Source organism: Atractosteus spatula, chromosome 22 (assembly GCF_055471065.1).
Source record: "Atractosteus spatula isolate fAtrSpa1 chromosome 22, fAtrSpa1.hap1, whole genome shotgun sequence".
Lineage (NCBI taxonomy): Eukaryota > Metazoa > Chordata > Actinopteri > Semionotiformes > Lepisosteidae > Atractosteus > Atractosteus spatula.
This window is the reverse complement of record NC_142727.1, coordinates 11,959,646-11,975,894: the sequence shown is the minus strand read 5'-3', so window position 1 is coordinate 11,975,894 and position 16,249 is coordinate 11,959,646. Positions and strand designations below refer to the sequence as shown.

At 38.0% G+C, this 16,249-nt stretch overlaps 1 protein-coding gene across 2 annotated transcripts in view; it reads left to right on the top strand.

The window, feature by feature from the left end:
• Window positions 1-16,249, top strand: part of zbtb16a (zinc finger and BTB domain containing 16a) — a 128,349-nt gene that overhangs the window by 97,536 nt on the left and 14,564 nt on the right. The window lies entirely within an intron of this gene.

The window sequence follows — 16,249 nt, the reverse complement described above, 5'->3', positions numbered from 1 at the left end:
TTATAGTGTGTCAGCACCTCTTTTTAATCTGTGCAAAAGGACTTGGAACTGTCCTCCAGATTGCATTTGAAAATAATTACTTATAGGACGTTTTCTCGATTTTGCTATTTTCATCTCCATATAAATCCATTTTAGCCGTGAAACCGTTCTTGCTGTCTGAAACCCGGACCTGTGAAAGATATTCTGATGTTGAGTATAGGATCTGTTTGGAAAAAACCCCAGAAAAAAACAGGATGGCAGCATGGGTTATTGAAGACATTTAGACATCTTTGTCATTTTAAGGTGCGAACACCCAAAAATTATGGTTGATGGGAAATAAATGACAACACGTGAAAAATTCATACTATTGTGTTATTTTAGTCCACCAAATTGCACTATTGCACTAGAATAAGGGTCCCAGGTGATTCAATTAAAACTGACCTTGCACATCTGACAAGATATTTGCTAATTGTAATTTCGTCTGAAGCAAGGACACAATGCGAAGATTATATATTTTTTGCATTTCTGTTCTTGAAGCATTGACAGGATTTTTGACCATAGTTTTAAACAGTCCTTGGCAATCCACAATATACCATCTTAAGGGCACAATTGGTGTGCTTCTGAAGACAGTGCGGTTAGGCGCAGTATATACCTACTGTATGCGCACTATGCACATACTTGCACATACTTTGTTTTACAGTGACTCTTAGCATATTTTGCACACCCCTAACTCTATTTATTTTACTTTGTATTGCTGTACGTATTTTAATTTTTAGTCTATTCTGATGTCCGTTTTTGCGTGTACTGGGCTGGGCTGCTGTAACACCTCAATTTCCCTTTGGGATCAATAAAGTCTTATCTATCTATCTACTGCTTGCAAACAAGGGTCATTAAAACTGCACGTAGGTGGGGTGACACAGGGGCTCAGGAAAGAATAGGAGAATGTCTGAGACAGTGAGCCGTGCTTTGACATAAGTATGTGTGATGTTTCTCAGTGAGGTGGTGTAGCAGAACCTCACACTTTCATGTACAGAACCGGACAAAGTCAGTAGCGCTTGAACTGAAGTGATAAATCTGTCGCCTGCTGTTAAGTATGTGATATCTTATTCTTGTTATCTGAGTGGGCTATTGAAAGGTGCTGAAATATGGACCATTCTGTGACCCTCTTTTTTTTTACCACTTTGTGAAACTGAACATCAAGTATTTTGGAAGAGGCCTTTGAGGCCGTGTAAAATAATGAACAGAGATTAGAAATGCTTCTCAGTCAAACTTCGTATTGTTTGAAATCAAGTTTTGTTTCTGATTAAGTTACGCACATGGGATTATTTTCGTTTTTTTCTACCTCTGCCAAGCGTAAATCAGAAACACTGTTTTACAGAAAAATAATTGTAGTCATGTTTTTCCATTAGTACTGCTTCAAGGGAGTATTAGGTCCAACTTATATCCTATTGTTTTCTCAAAGCACGTAGTGTTTTGATTTTCAAATTAGATAATAGAGATTTTTACCTTCCTGGGAATTTTCTGATGTTATGACATTCTCAACAACTATGTCATTCACCATTAGAAAATTAAATCATTTTCATTTAGTTATGGAGAGCAACAGATATTGTCTGAATTTGTTTTATCTTTAAATTATTACATTTTTAAATGGAAACAGTGCAGTAGATCTAGCACACACATGAAAAGATTAAACATTTTTTAATATATTTATTTATATATTTAATAAATTTATCCTGTGGAGGATACTGTACTGTACCTGAAGCAAAAACTGCATCTCAAAACAAGGACCAACCCCACATGGTTACAAATCCAATGCTAATTTTTAAATTATTTGCTATAATTTGTTTTTTTTTCCCCAAAAATAATTGAAACAAGACCTAAGTCAATCAGTATTGTATCAAATCTTTTGGAAACAAAATGATAATGTTACTGAAATAATGAATTAAAATTATTTTGTTAAGTATGTGAATGTTCTCCTTTTGGTCTTGGGAATATGCATCATGTGCAGTAAATAAAGATTTTAGTGCTATTAGAATAAACGCCTTTCATAATCCTAGTACAAAGGCCAAGGTTTAGCTAGCTAAATACAAGCAAATAAGATCTGCAGCAATTCCGATTGATTAAATAGGCCCCATAACCATTTTAAAAGATTAAATGGATGTAAAAAACAAGAAATATCTTGAAGCATCATCTGTAAACAAACAGCGCTGTGTTTTGAAGTCAACTAGACTCGGCAAATTACTTTTCAGCGAAAATCTTTTTCATTGTGGCAGTTTGTCATGTGGGGAAACAGCACAATTTATTTTCATTTTCCTAATGTTTTTTTCAATAATGAGCTTGCCTGGAGAGCACTTCTGCATATTCTCATAAGAGAACAGGGAAAAACTTAAAAAAAAACAAACACAGAATGATATTATAGTGTGTAAATGCAAACAGAATAACATTTGTCAAAAAAACTAAAGTATTTAACAAGAAAGCAACTGAATTTTTTTCACATTTTCCACCTGCTACATTGCATGTACAGTACAGCCTGTTATTCTGGTAGCCTGGAATATGATGCAGTAATTATATCTGTGCACGATGAACGATATCTTTTACTTGGTTCTTGTACAGTACCTGGACATATGCTGGCATTTGTCCTTCCCCAGTAGATTGTGGTTTCTGCTTTGTTTATTTCTGCTCATGTCCCTGCTTGAAATCTAAAACCCGTTTATTTATTAATGCTTAAACAGTGTAGTGATGTGGTAGTTAGCGCAGATGCCTCACAGGTTGTGGGTGCTGGGTTCATGTGGCACCTTCTGTGTGGAGTTTCTAGGTTTTCTGTGGGTCCTCTGCTTTCCTCCTTCCCAAAGACATACCAGCCAGGGGTCTCTACATTGTCCCTGGACAAGTGTCCTGACCAAGGTGTATGTAGTCCTACTTTATGCTGTATGCCTCCATAATAGGCTCAGGGTTGCTGTGACCCTCATCAGGAATAAAAAACTTGGAGATAATGGGTAGGCACACCGACCAGCTAAAAAACATTATTGAGCTAATTTAAAACACCCTGTATACATGGGTGGTAAGCTGTGTAGCTCATCCCAAATTATTTGGTTCTCATTTATAATGTACCTATATAGCGTGACCTGTAAAAAAATGTTCATATTTATTCTTGCGTTGGGATACACATTTTTGGCCAGCTCCTTTTTATTAAACTGAAATCATATCAATATTTGTTTTAAAAAGACAAATTGATCTAATCTGTATGTATGAAAATGTATGAATTTTAATGAACTGAAGTGGGTTCTAAACAAATGCTATTGGTTCTAATACTCTTAATAGTGTGCTGTAGTAGATTTTTATTGGGTAATTTATTAACTTGGCTTAGGTACTGTACTGTATATTTTCAGTTCTTTCATTCTCTCTCTTTTGAAACAAGGCTCTTAGAAATATCACTTTATTTCTAGGAAGCAAAAGTGTATATTTCAGTTTCTTTTCTTTTTTCATTAAAGCTCTATTTGAAGATTTGGTGCACCACAGTGATCCTCCTGCATCTTATCACTTGCGTGTCTCCACCTTTTTCTTTTTAAAATAAATCGCAAATACAGTTCCACATTTTTTTTCGACCTTTCTTTCAGTGTTTCATTTGTAGAAGGCTGTATGGTAGAAAAGAAAAAAAACATCTGAAATGCAATTTTTCTGCAAGCATTTTGAAATACACATCTTTGAAAATGTATTTGATTTTCAACAACTAAAGTCGATTAACCATACATGCAAACCAAATGAAGTGTTCGGTTTCAGAAACATGTTTGAACTCATTTTTTTCCCTGTCTGTTCTGAATGAAAGCATCTACAGTATAACAAACAAGTAAACTGAACTTTTCTCCTGCTACAAGTATGTGTAGCACAGAGTCTATGTAGCATAGCATGATCACACACAAAAAAAATATTTTCTGAAAGTGAAAAAAATATTTCTTAGCTGAAGTCCCCTTGTTTGACGCTAGTGAGTTTTCTGTTTAACTGCCTTTGCCAAATACCCAAGTGAGCTTGTACAACCACACCACTTGAAAATGGCAAATTGTTTGCATCAGAATTAAATATTTGTCTTCCTGCCTGCTGTAGTCCAGTATTTCCAAACTCTGTTACACTTCTCTCGCTTTTTAGTAGGTTTTCTTGAAATGTAAAATCACATCTGTCATTGACTCCAAGAGCTTTTCCATTAGTTTTGGGTCCCCAGTGTGCTATACAGTATAAATATATATTTCCCATGAAAGTTCAGAGGTTCAACACAGTGGAGTGAAATAAAAGGAATTTACATTAACAAAAGGAAGATGCAAGTGGTAAGAACTTCACATGCACATTCCTTCACCATAGGAGAAGATGCTGTACCTTCTTAATGAAAAGAGAGCCAAATAAAAGCAGGAAAAAAGGTGGAGGTTAGCAAGAGAACGGAATTATTCACAAATTAAATATTAGAAACTGTAAACTTGATTGAACTTCACGTCGTCTTCCAGACAGTTTTCCTCCTTGGTATGAATCCTCCGTATCTCATTCTGTGCACTAATTCCAATTTAATTGCCAGTGGCCTAAAGCCTCTTCAATAGGAGTAACAAATGGTTTGATTTTGTAGACTTCATCAGACTGCATTTTAAATGCGACACACTAACCCCGCTCGAATGCCAATGAAGCACTGAAGTAGCTCTCTGTTTACTAATTATCCTTTTTTTTACTCCGAGCCACACTGGTAGAGTTGTCTGATTAAATCGGATTTGTGGGATAGGGCACAGCAAGTAGGGTTTCTCCATTGTAAATGATCTCAAACTCTGGCTGGCTGGCTGCACACTGTAAATTATATTCTCTTAAAGGCACATCACATTATTTTATTTCGTGTGTTACTGATAAATAGTAATGAAATTGCATGTTATACTAAGCCCAGCAGCATGTTTGTTTTTTTTTAATTTTGGTTGTTTTTGTTTTCTGTTTTCTATCTGGATAATTCACTTTTTTTAAAATAATTAGTTTGGGTTGCAAAGATGGCTCGGGCTTGAATTGTGTTTTTCCTCCTCTTAGACCAGGTGTAAATAAAAATCCTTTGATCTAAGGAGAGGAGAAATTCTAAATGTACTGATGACATTATGTAATCAAATGTTAACTTGGTTCTGATGCCATCCTCACGAAACTTGAACTGGAGTGTTTGAGATATTTATACCTTTAATACTTATCTGAATGTCATTATTTTGTTAAGACAGCAAAACTAAACAGGGGTCATACTCATACCTTAGAGAGAAGGCTGCTCTCTCAGTCCTATAAACCTGTGTGTTAAGAATATAGCTATTCAATGCTGAAAATAGAAGAGATTATTAAAACATTTCACAGTGCAGTTTATACACAGAGGAGAACCATATGGTTCCATTACATCACTCTGGAGTAATTAACAGGGCAACTTCATGGGCAGCTGGCAGCATCAATCTATTTGAAAACAGTACATCTCGTAATATCTACACCAGAATTGTGGAGTTTTGCGCTTTGTTTGTTTTTTTGGAGAGGGGGATTACAAACCTAAATTTTAACTATAATTAAATCTAAAGGCACAGACAGGCATTGGTCTTGACAGGGGCCTATCAGCCTTTTGGACAAAACCATCTCCTAACTGATAAAATAACAGTTGTTTATTTTATGTGTGTGTGTGATTTGGTCCTACAGAACAGCAGTGCTGAGGCACGACAGACCGCAATTAAACTTTGAAATGGAACTGCAGGAAGATATGCATTCCTCCAGTAATAGACATGAAGATGGAACATTATTATTATATACTAAATAAGCTCTGCAGCCTTGCGATTGTGGAGAGCATGCTTCCCAGGCCACCAGCCAATTTTTACACAACTTTATTATCATGCAACAAGAATTACTACTGATTGAGCTGATATGAGAGCAGATGCTTAATGTAGCAAAATTCAGCTACACGGCATTTATGAGGCCACATCTCACTCTGTGTAGTAATGGAAGTAGTTCCACTCTTTGAATTACTGTGGTCCAAATAAGCAATGGTCCTAAACAGAATGTAGATGCATTTGACATATACATGAAGATGCAGTAGATATAAATATCACTGAAACATTACTGAAGTGCAAGCTGAGATTCAAGATTGAATTGACTAAAGCACGTTTTGGATGTGGAATGGGTTTTTCATTTGTGATTACATTCTGGACGAGGAAAGGTCAAGTGTCCTGTGCAGTGTTGGTCAAGTTGTCCAGATATCCAGTCAATACTGGCACCACACTCTAGCAGTCAGCCATGCTATTCACACATTGTGAGCACAGTCAGACCTTGACTTGCAGAGATGTTGCCCATAAAGGGCAAGGTTTCTTGCTCCTTTAGCAACATCACCAGCTGGTGTTGGATGCTGACCTGCACGCCTACCAAACCCACCCCATGCAAGCTCAGGTCTGGTGCCAATGCATGATGTCGACAGAAGAGGAAAGGCCCGAGTGACTCTCGCCATATGCTTGTGGAAAGGTTAAGAGGCTGCATTGATGCAGGTGCAGCTGAAACAATGGGTAGAAAACAGGTCTCAAGATGTGGGTGCTAGCAGCTTTGAATTATATGAAGACTGTAATTGAGTCTTCCATGATGGACAGTGCTGTACATTACAGACAGTTGGACCAAACTATAGGCTTTTATACATGCAGATGTTACCTCACCTCTGTGCTGGACATGAATTTAATGTGTGCATTTATTGACTTTAAAGCATTTATTTTGAATGGACTGCCAGCTTTTATGGACTGTTTTTCCATCTTTACCATTTAAAATTGAAAGCATGTGGTACTGTAATAGAAGTGTTTGCTTGGGAGTAAAAGACTGTGCTTTTTAGGTCTTGACCTTGATACAGAAACTGAGTATATGCTAATGAAAATGCAACTGGCGTTGTTGCACTGCTCAGAATAAATACATTCCGACTAAATATTCCATATTCTGTCTATCAGCATGTGGATGTAAAGAGCTTCCATGAATGGTAGCATGCTTGGATAAAGTATAATTTAAACTTGGAATTGAGCTAGATGTAGCTACATGGCACTGTGTCGCACAAAATGAGGTTGAGGGGGCAGCCGAGAATTAGCCTGCAATTCTTATCTAACTCCAAGAACTAACCCTTCTTCTTTCTCCTACATCTCACCGATTTGCGCTGCATTCTTAATTGCTGACTGCCTTGGGCCGTGAAGAAAGAGAGGGAAGGTGGATATTGAGCACCAAGTAATGGAACTGTGCTTAAACCCCCACTGTTGCAAAGACTTTAATTCCACAGGCTTGACCTGTCCTGCCCTCTATCTAGGTCTCTATCTATGCGGCATGAGCTTTTATATTTTAATTTGCTTTTGCACGTCCTGCAAAATTAATGGCATAGTGGTGGTTGTTTTTTTCCTCTTCTTTCTTTCTCATTGAGTGAGGTACAGTACAGGAAGGACCCCTTGGTGTTTTCTTTTCTTCTATAGCCTGGTTACCGTGGAAATGAATAGTCTTGCACTGCTTTTGGATAGCCGCAACTGTGCCCTTAAAATTGCTTACAATGTAGAAAGAGAAAAGGCGAGAGCCCCAGTTAATTTATAAATGCTGTTTAGTACCTTATGAGTCATGTTTGTGGTGAGGGATAAGATGTTTTTATGTGCAACATACAATTTTCTGGTAAACGGATTTGATACAGTGTAATTTCTTTTTTCTTTTTTGACACAAAAGCGTTCTCTTCTCTTCTGATTTGTGAAAGTTTCTTTGAACGCGTAAGGGCTCCGTTTGATGATGTCCGTTTACAAGCCAATAACGTAAAGTGGGAAAATTACACTACCTTCAAAGAGAGCGCCATGAAATCACTTTTTTTTGACACGGTATGTGTTTACACTGTTTTGATGGCTGGATCTCTTGACCTTATGAATTAAACAACCTACTGTGCATCCAGCCCCCCTCTCTTCTTTGTTTGCTTTACTGGGTGTCTTGTGATTTTACTGTATTAATGTCCGTTGAATGTTTTAACTCTGCCGAAGCCCCTACTACAGTTTACTACTATCGTAGTGGTATCACTACATACATTGGAAGGCATCAGTCAGATTTAGGTGCATGCAGGTTTGCGTGGATGCCTTTTCATTTGCATCAGCACCTATTTCTTTCCCCCTGACAACGAAGCCCCCTGGTGTGCAAGGGGTAACTCGTTGCGAGTCGTATCCAGTGAGGAAAGGGGGTCAGACCGCATCGTCCCCCCCTCCCGCTCCCCTGCTTGGCTGCACTGTCCCTGGGCCCAGCAGGGGCGGCCTCTGTCCCCCTCTGCCAGCCTTCCATCTCGCCAGCTCCTCACCCCCGCTCCACAGCTGCCTGAGGGGCTGAGGGCCCCCGGCTTCGCTGACCTCTCACCCTTCCTGCTGTCGCTCCACAAGCCCTCCTTCAACGGGGGCACATACCTCGCAGGATTTACGGTTTATCGCTGCTTCTTAATTTGCATCGTAGCTTTATTCATTTTAATAATTGGCAGATGTTAGGAGACGAATTAGTTTTCTTGCAGTAAGAATCGTTTTCGTTATTATCACCGCTACAGCTATCATAATAATTAGAAAGCCTATTGCTGTGAATAGGGCGTGAGTGATCGATTGACAGCTGGGAACTAGTCATTTCTTTGAAAGAGAAACAGAATGTGTGCAAAAGGAGAAATGAGGAGTTGAAGTACAACATTTAAAACCATGAAAAAGGAGTCTGTGTGCTGTGTGGGAGCGTGTGTGCTGACATAGATACTAAATATCCCAATGATGTCGAATAAATAAATGGCTAGTTTTATCAGAATTCAGAGCTCTCTGCATCATCACCCACTCATTTTCATAAGTTGTTAAAATGGACTTCCATAGTTCATTACCTAGTTGGAATCTATTTAACCAGACTTCATTCTACCACAGCAGACATTTCCCAGTACTCTTGTGTCTCAGAGAGCCTCTTGAGCTGGGCCACTACTTGTTACTTTAACTTACATTTTATACATCTGTTTATATGAAAAATCTTAAAAACCATGACGCATACGCAACTTAATTCCAATTTATTACCCTTCAGTTTGGCTCAAGAAAGCCCTCATTGGGACTTTTTTTTAATTTACATGATCGTAAATGACATGACACTATTGAATTATACTGTACTATTTTATGCAGTGATTCCTCTATATACTTGCACATCTGATTGTGCAATTGTTGCAGTGGAGTCTATATGATCTAGCCTGCTTATTTCCATGCATTTGCTTTCCAAACATGTTACATTCTAAGGGGGAATTTGTAAAGCCTCATCCTAAAACCTGCCTGTCTGGTTTAGCAGCTGCTCTCTAAAACATGAGCAGTTTTGATTTACAGCCCAGTCCGCATAAGACTGTAAGTGGAGCTTGAAACGTTATTTCCTAAACTGTAGCTCCTGTTTGAAGGCGATCTGAATCTGTTAAAAGAAATAATCGTCTTATAAACCAGACTCTTAAATGGTCGCCATGCTGTTAAACACACTGCAGCAGCAGAACTACTGGTGTGATGGAGCTGGTGTTACGCTATAAACACTTCTGCAAACAAATCAGTGTGTGTCACCATGTGTGGAACATAACAAGGACTGACTAGGTCAGACTTTTTTAAAGCTCCTCCCCGATTGCTGCACAGGCAGCTTGAGTTCATGATTGAAATCAGAAGTTCTAAGTGATTTTTTTCTCTCCCGCTTCTACGCGTACTGTAGTTTCCTAGCCTGATAAAGAATTTCCATTGATTCTAATACAGAGTAGATTACTCTTCCCAGTTTTGGTTATTTCTGTCTCACAGTATATTGTTTTTTTTTTGTTGGAATCGAGGGTGGGGGTTGGGAAATAAAGCAAATATTGACATAGTAATAATAATAAGTAGTTCCGGTGAGTACCTGCGTCAGCATTTGTAGGCTGCAAAGGAACGAGTAATAGGTTTATTCCATGCTAAAAAGAGAAGAAAGAAAACGCAACGTTTTTGGCTGTGGAGCCTTCTTCAGGTGTGAGCATTATAATAATAATCACGTGGATTGGAGCGCCAATCCAGAAAAGGCCAAATAAGTCATTCTTCTTCTGTTTGCAGATGAATTCGGTTCATCCCATCTGACCATTACACATAACCTCACAAGAAAATGCAGTATTTCAATACTTGTTTTTGAGGTTATGTCTGCAAAGTATGAAGCCAGTGCTTCAGGTGTTCCAAAACCAAATCAAAAAAGGAAGGTATTTTTCCTGGATATAGTACTTGAAGTTAAAGCATTGGGAAAAAGGTGAGCAGTTGAACAAGCTCATCCCATTACAGCGTTGAAAGCTTTTACATGTACAGTACGTTAATGGGAATTCAATTTACCTTAAGTGAAATTTTGCGTTGCAAACAGTTTTTGAGGATCTAATTGCCTTTGTAAACTGAGTGATTGGTGTGCTCTTTTTAAACAGTGGCCATAGGACTGAAATGTGAGCTATACACCCTCGAGGATTAGTGAATTCATATCACCTGTAAACTCTGCTTGAGGGACTGATAACATTCAGCACCTCAGATGCAACATGAAAATTACCTTGACTTATTTCATATTTAGCAAAGGTTTAATTATTTTAACTGTGAATCATAATCAGTAATAGGATCTCACATGACAAAAAGTAAACACCTAAAATGTGGTACACTATTTGCTAGATATGAGTGATGTAAAAATGTCACAGATTCACTTCAGCAACTACTGCTATTGCTCTTCGGTAACAGCTGCCTATTGTACATAAAGTATCAAGCATGTCTGCTTTCAATTCACTGTTATGAAGAAATATTCTCTAATCTTAAACACATGACAATGTTTATTTTTTTTGTTAAATAACATAATTACAAGACTCTTATTACTGTATTAAAAAATCTTAAAAGATAAGAAAAACCACTAGGTACAGTTTCAGTAAGACCAGTGGTGGTTCAGTCACTGAGCTTGCTCTGGAGTCTGGAGGAGAAGTTTGAAAAGCGTGTGCAGGTATTGGGGTGTCTGTTTTTTCCACCACTATTTTCTTGCAAGAATACGCATGTCCTTTTCAGGCTAGATCAGTGACATCATAAAAAAGAACAATGTGTTTGCATAGAAGTAGAGTACCCTAGAGAGCGGGTGTTTCTGAGATTGATACAGTCAAATTACCACAGGTGCCATTGTACAGGTTTCCATTGTGGGTTACCCAGTTTATGGTTCTGACCGCTACTGCCACATAGGCTGAACAAATGGACTTGGCCACCATGGGTTCTAAAAACAAAGCAACAAATAAAAGCCAAACTTTGAAAAATGGCTGTTCTCACTGTTTAGAGGCATGTTTGCTTTTTGTCAGCAGGTGCGTATCGGGTAAAAGACTAATTACAATGAGATTCTTTGTTATTTCATATGGAGTAGAAACTTAATTCAAAGATGCTCTCGTTGTTCGTGGCCAAACAATATTATTCTTTTCAAATTTGTCATCATTTACCAGTAAAACCAATCCCAGTTCGTGTTTTCTTTGCTTGAAGGCTGTATTTTAACTTAATGATGTTTTGCACTCCTTGAATTATAAATAGAACATGCTTTTTGCTTGATCTTTCCATTGTCTAAAGTTAGTAGCTGACTTGAGGAAATGATTCATTTGTGAGGTTTATAAAGTCTGACTATCTAGAGAATCTAGAAAAAGTCTGTCTTTATAGTGTTGTTTAAGAGTGTTAATTGTTTTTCAGAACAGAGGAATAGAGTTCTTTGTTTCTACAGAGTTAAATAATGAATACACTCCATGCTGAGGTATAGACACAATTGTAGGCGATAGTTTAAATGGAAATTATATAACTGTGTAATTCTGTGTTACGAAAGAAAAAAAAGGCACTTGATAAGATGGCCTGTAAGATGGAACCTAGCCCTTTCCTTTAGCACTGGTACCTTGAGTTCAGTTCCAAGTTATTACGCTGAAGATTTCAGGCAGATGAAAGTAAAGGATTGTGCAGCACTGTCACTTCCTCCTTGAAAGAAGTTCTTTCCATTAACCCCCCTATTCAGCACTGTTAAATACCACTGGCAGCCACTTCAATACCATTAAATTAATGTTGTAAGTATAAAGGAGAGGCTTGGTGCTTGCAGATGACGTTGTAAATAGATGGAAGAGCAGAGGTAAATCATCCTAAGAGACAGGAGTGGGAGTGAGGCTAAACAGTTCTTTTTGCCCTTTATTTTTAATTTATTTTGATTTTATTTAACACTTGTATCTACCCACGACATCTGTTTTACCCCTCTCATTTCATCTTTGTATATCTTACAGCCATTGGTCCTTGGAACAAGCTATCTGCTGTACAGTGCACGTGACACTTGGCTTTGTACTTCTCAATGGAAGAACGCTTATCAACTCTGTTCTGCATGTTCTGTCTAAACCTCCCTGCTTCTACCTCATACTCAAGGTGTATATTCCTTCTTGTAAATAATCATTCATGCAGAACAGTTCACACCCTCTGGGGTTTGTTTTTCAAAGGCAGTTGAATCTTAAAGCAGTATCCACACAAACCTATCATAGCTTGAACTTTCACCTAGGTCAAAAACCCCTTTGGAAAACTAATACTAAAGAGTTCATATTCCTGTGTTATTATCCATAGAATGCACTCCATTAATAACCCCTTTAAAGAAATACAAATTTCACAATTTTCCAAGAAGAAAGATTGGAAGTCAGCACTCATACCTTTCAGACTTTTAATAAAAGCTTGTTATTTTATACTTGTCCAATTTTTCAAAATTCATATGATCTACATCACTGCAGCTATTATTAACAGTATAAAAACGTAGATATTGGCAACCTGCTTGTGCGGCACATTTAACTGTTCTTCCTAAAACGTATTTCTCCGTTCAATCTTTAAGAAGTGCATCCTGGATTTCACAATGATATGAAAGGCTGCACATTTCTCAAATATCTGAACCACATCAATGCAAACTACATGCGCTGACAAAGAATAAATGGTTTATTGTTTTACAGCAGAATTACAGGATGTGTAAAGGTGGTGAAGGTGAAAGGTCAGTGTGCTAGCTACTGAACCATCTGGGCTGTCAGAAATCATTAATATGAACTCTTTTACTTCTATTTCAAGTCACGTTGCTGAAGAGGAAATCTGCTGTAGTATTACCTCTCTTTTGTTGTTTGGTCATTTAGCAGAACTTCATGTAGATATAGCATTTATAGAATTAATATGAGGTTTGATAATTTCATTGATCTGTAAATGTATTCATGTCATGTTAATTTAAGTTGGGATGCTAAAAAACATGATTCATTGATTTAAAACTGAACTTGACAGGACGGGTCCCTGGGTGGTGTAGTAGCGTTGCACAAAGCTGTGCTGCCTTTTAGCTCTTGGATCCTGGGTCCAGTTATAGACTGCAGTGCTATCAGCGCAGATTTTGCCTGTTTGTTTGGGTTTTCCATGGGTGCTCTGGTTTGCTCTCTCTTTCCAAAGACGTACTGGGCAGATAAGTTGGTGTCTCTGGACTACTGTAGTAGTTCTACTAGTGTTTGCCTTGTGATGGACTAGTGTCCCATCCAGGGTGTAGACTCAGCCTTTGACCTGTGCTTCCAGAGTACGTCCTGTGTTGCCTCAACCCTAGCATGGAAGAAGTGGTTTCCTGCTAATGAATACATGAAAAACTGTCTCTGTGCAATAATACTGTAGTTCAAATGTGCAGGTTATCAAACCATACTTAGCCAACTTAGCTCTACTTAACTCTGTAAACTGAATTTATCAACAGGTACTACTTCAAACTAGACGTGAGTGTCATTAATTTTAAATGTTTCACTGTGGGCAGACCATGTTCTGAAGCTGTCCTTCTCCCCATCTTTGCACTTACCAAAATAACTGTCTTTGTCTTCCTTAGGTATTATTAAAGTATAAATGTTGCTTATGTAGGTAATGGAGAATCAAGATATTAATTAGCCTTTCTTTTAATTCAAGGACAGTAGGACAAATAGTTATTGCGTTTATTACTGGATTGTTTTACAATCACAGAGAAAAAAACAGCACAAATCCATGAGTTAAAAGGGGGATAAAAGCCTTTAACAGTGCTCTCTAAGCCCCAAGTTTAAGACTTATTGTTTGCACTTCTCAAAGAGTTGAGAGCCGCGACGTTACGCTCTTGAAAATGCAGCTTTACTGATATGTTGAAATAAACCAAAACTACAAAGGAAAACCACGGCAGATATGTGTTAGGACGTCATGAAAGGACAGCTGTTTTCATGAAAATGGGAAAAGAACAAATGTAAATCTCCACATGTGACACAAGTTTGCCAGAAGATGAAAGATTTTGTTTATCCTCGATTGGAGGTGTCTTACTCTGGGGACCCCCTAAGCCTGGATCCCCCAAGAATTTTCAACCCTGAAGCAGGCTGATGGCTGATTTTGTTTTTTGTTTGCCTTGTTTCTCCCCTCATTCTATTTTTTTTTGTTACTGTGGTGGACAGCTTTGAAGAGGATGAGCGATCATCAGTTTAAAACCTTAAGCGCCGCACTATCCAGTGTTACATCAAAACACCATGGGCCTGTCACTCAAAACCAGTTAAATACCTCAGTTCCTTAGGGGATTCCTGGAACAATTGGTTGAATCAATGCCCCCTTTTCATTGATAAAAAAGAAGCAGGGAAAAAAAAGACCTGAGATGAGAAATCAAAAGAGAGTGTTGTCAGTATGTGTTTGCACACATCTTGCATTACTGACTCACAGTCTGTGATTTACAGCCAGGTCTGTTTGGTTGTTTGTTGTTGTTTGTTTGTTTTTGCATGTTTTTCCCCCTTTTCTGCACTTTAGTCAGATGCTGATTGATTTGGAGGGAAGCCGGTTTATGAACATGCAGCCAGGGCTCTTCATAGATTTTTAAATTAGTGGCAGCTTTGCTAGAAAGATGCGTTATTGACTAGTGAAATAGAAGCTGGATTCTAAACACTCAGGTTTCCCCTGAGTTTTCCACAGAGATGTAATTGAAAAAGTGTGAATCCGTGTGTGTTTGTCTCTCTGTGAGAGTGAAGGAAAAGGTCCTGTGATGTCCTATGCTTTCAGGGCATTTATTGGAAGGAAAACGATAAGAGCTTTCCGCAGGAAATAATTACATCAGTTTCTCAAGGTCTTTTTGCTGTTTTTCATAAAATTATAAGTTTCGCTTTGATAATTGAAAATTTGATTTCTTCATTTGTCCTTTGTGATGGATTTGATCTGGTTGCTGTCGCCCTGTGAAATGAATTAGCAACTACAGCCCATAAACGTAATCCTTTTTGCATGTATACAGCATGGGCTTCAAACAATGTAATCTGATAAACTGTGCAATCTACAAATATGGTGTTGGTGTGTACATTTACAGCTCTGAAACAGGGCCAATAATTAGAAGACTCATTAAAACAATGTTGTTTTCATTCCAGGCTCCACTGTATTTGCAGTCATTTTTCGCAGTTGATTGTGCTGAGACATTTAATTTCCACATTGTTCTGTTTTATTACTATCGACATATATTGCTGTGGTTACCTGAACAGGCTCACAAAAGGCTTGAGGTAAAATAAGTGGAATATGCGTTTTGTGCCTTTATTGAACACTTCTCATACATAACGTAATGCCACTCTATCATACGCTTTGCTAATCATTATATCTTGATAATGTACAATTTTAGAGCACTATGCAAATGTAGGAACAAAAGCCTACTACACAGCACTGTGCAGTCAGTGTCAGAATATTTTGGGTTTTTGAGAATTTCTCATTGTTATTTTGAAGTTTTAAGTGAAGTTGGACTCTTGGTAATATGACATCATAGTGGAAACAGAGAAAAAACAATGTTTTTTCACCAATGTTTTCTGAGTGTCATTGATCTTGCCGCAGAGTCACCAGAGCCCTGCAAATGCTGCAGAAATTGTTGAAAATCTGAAAGCATTTTTAATTATGCCGCACCCCTCTCAGTTCTGTATGAGGACTGTGAGAGCGAGGAGGTTAAAAAATGCTTGTCTTAAACTCTACTTATGGGTCTTCAAATACGGTGAGCGCGTTATTAACACTTGCTCGTTCGCAAAATTATGGGGGTTGCATGTTTCCATTTCATAAATGTTATGTGGAAACTGCATTCAACTCTGAATGTTGAGGTGGTGGTAGGAAAACAGAAGTGTTATTATTAGGATGTTTTAGCAGCTTTTATTCCCGTGGAATCTGATCATCTCAAGTTAGTAGCGGAAACTGCTCAACAGCAGCGACATGAACATGGGTGTTGGTCAGGTCCATCTTCCCAGGCAGCTTTCTGACCTCCC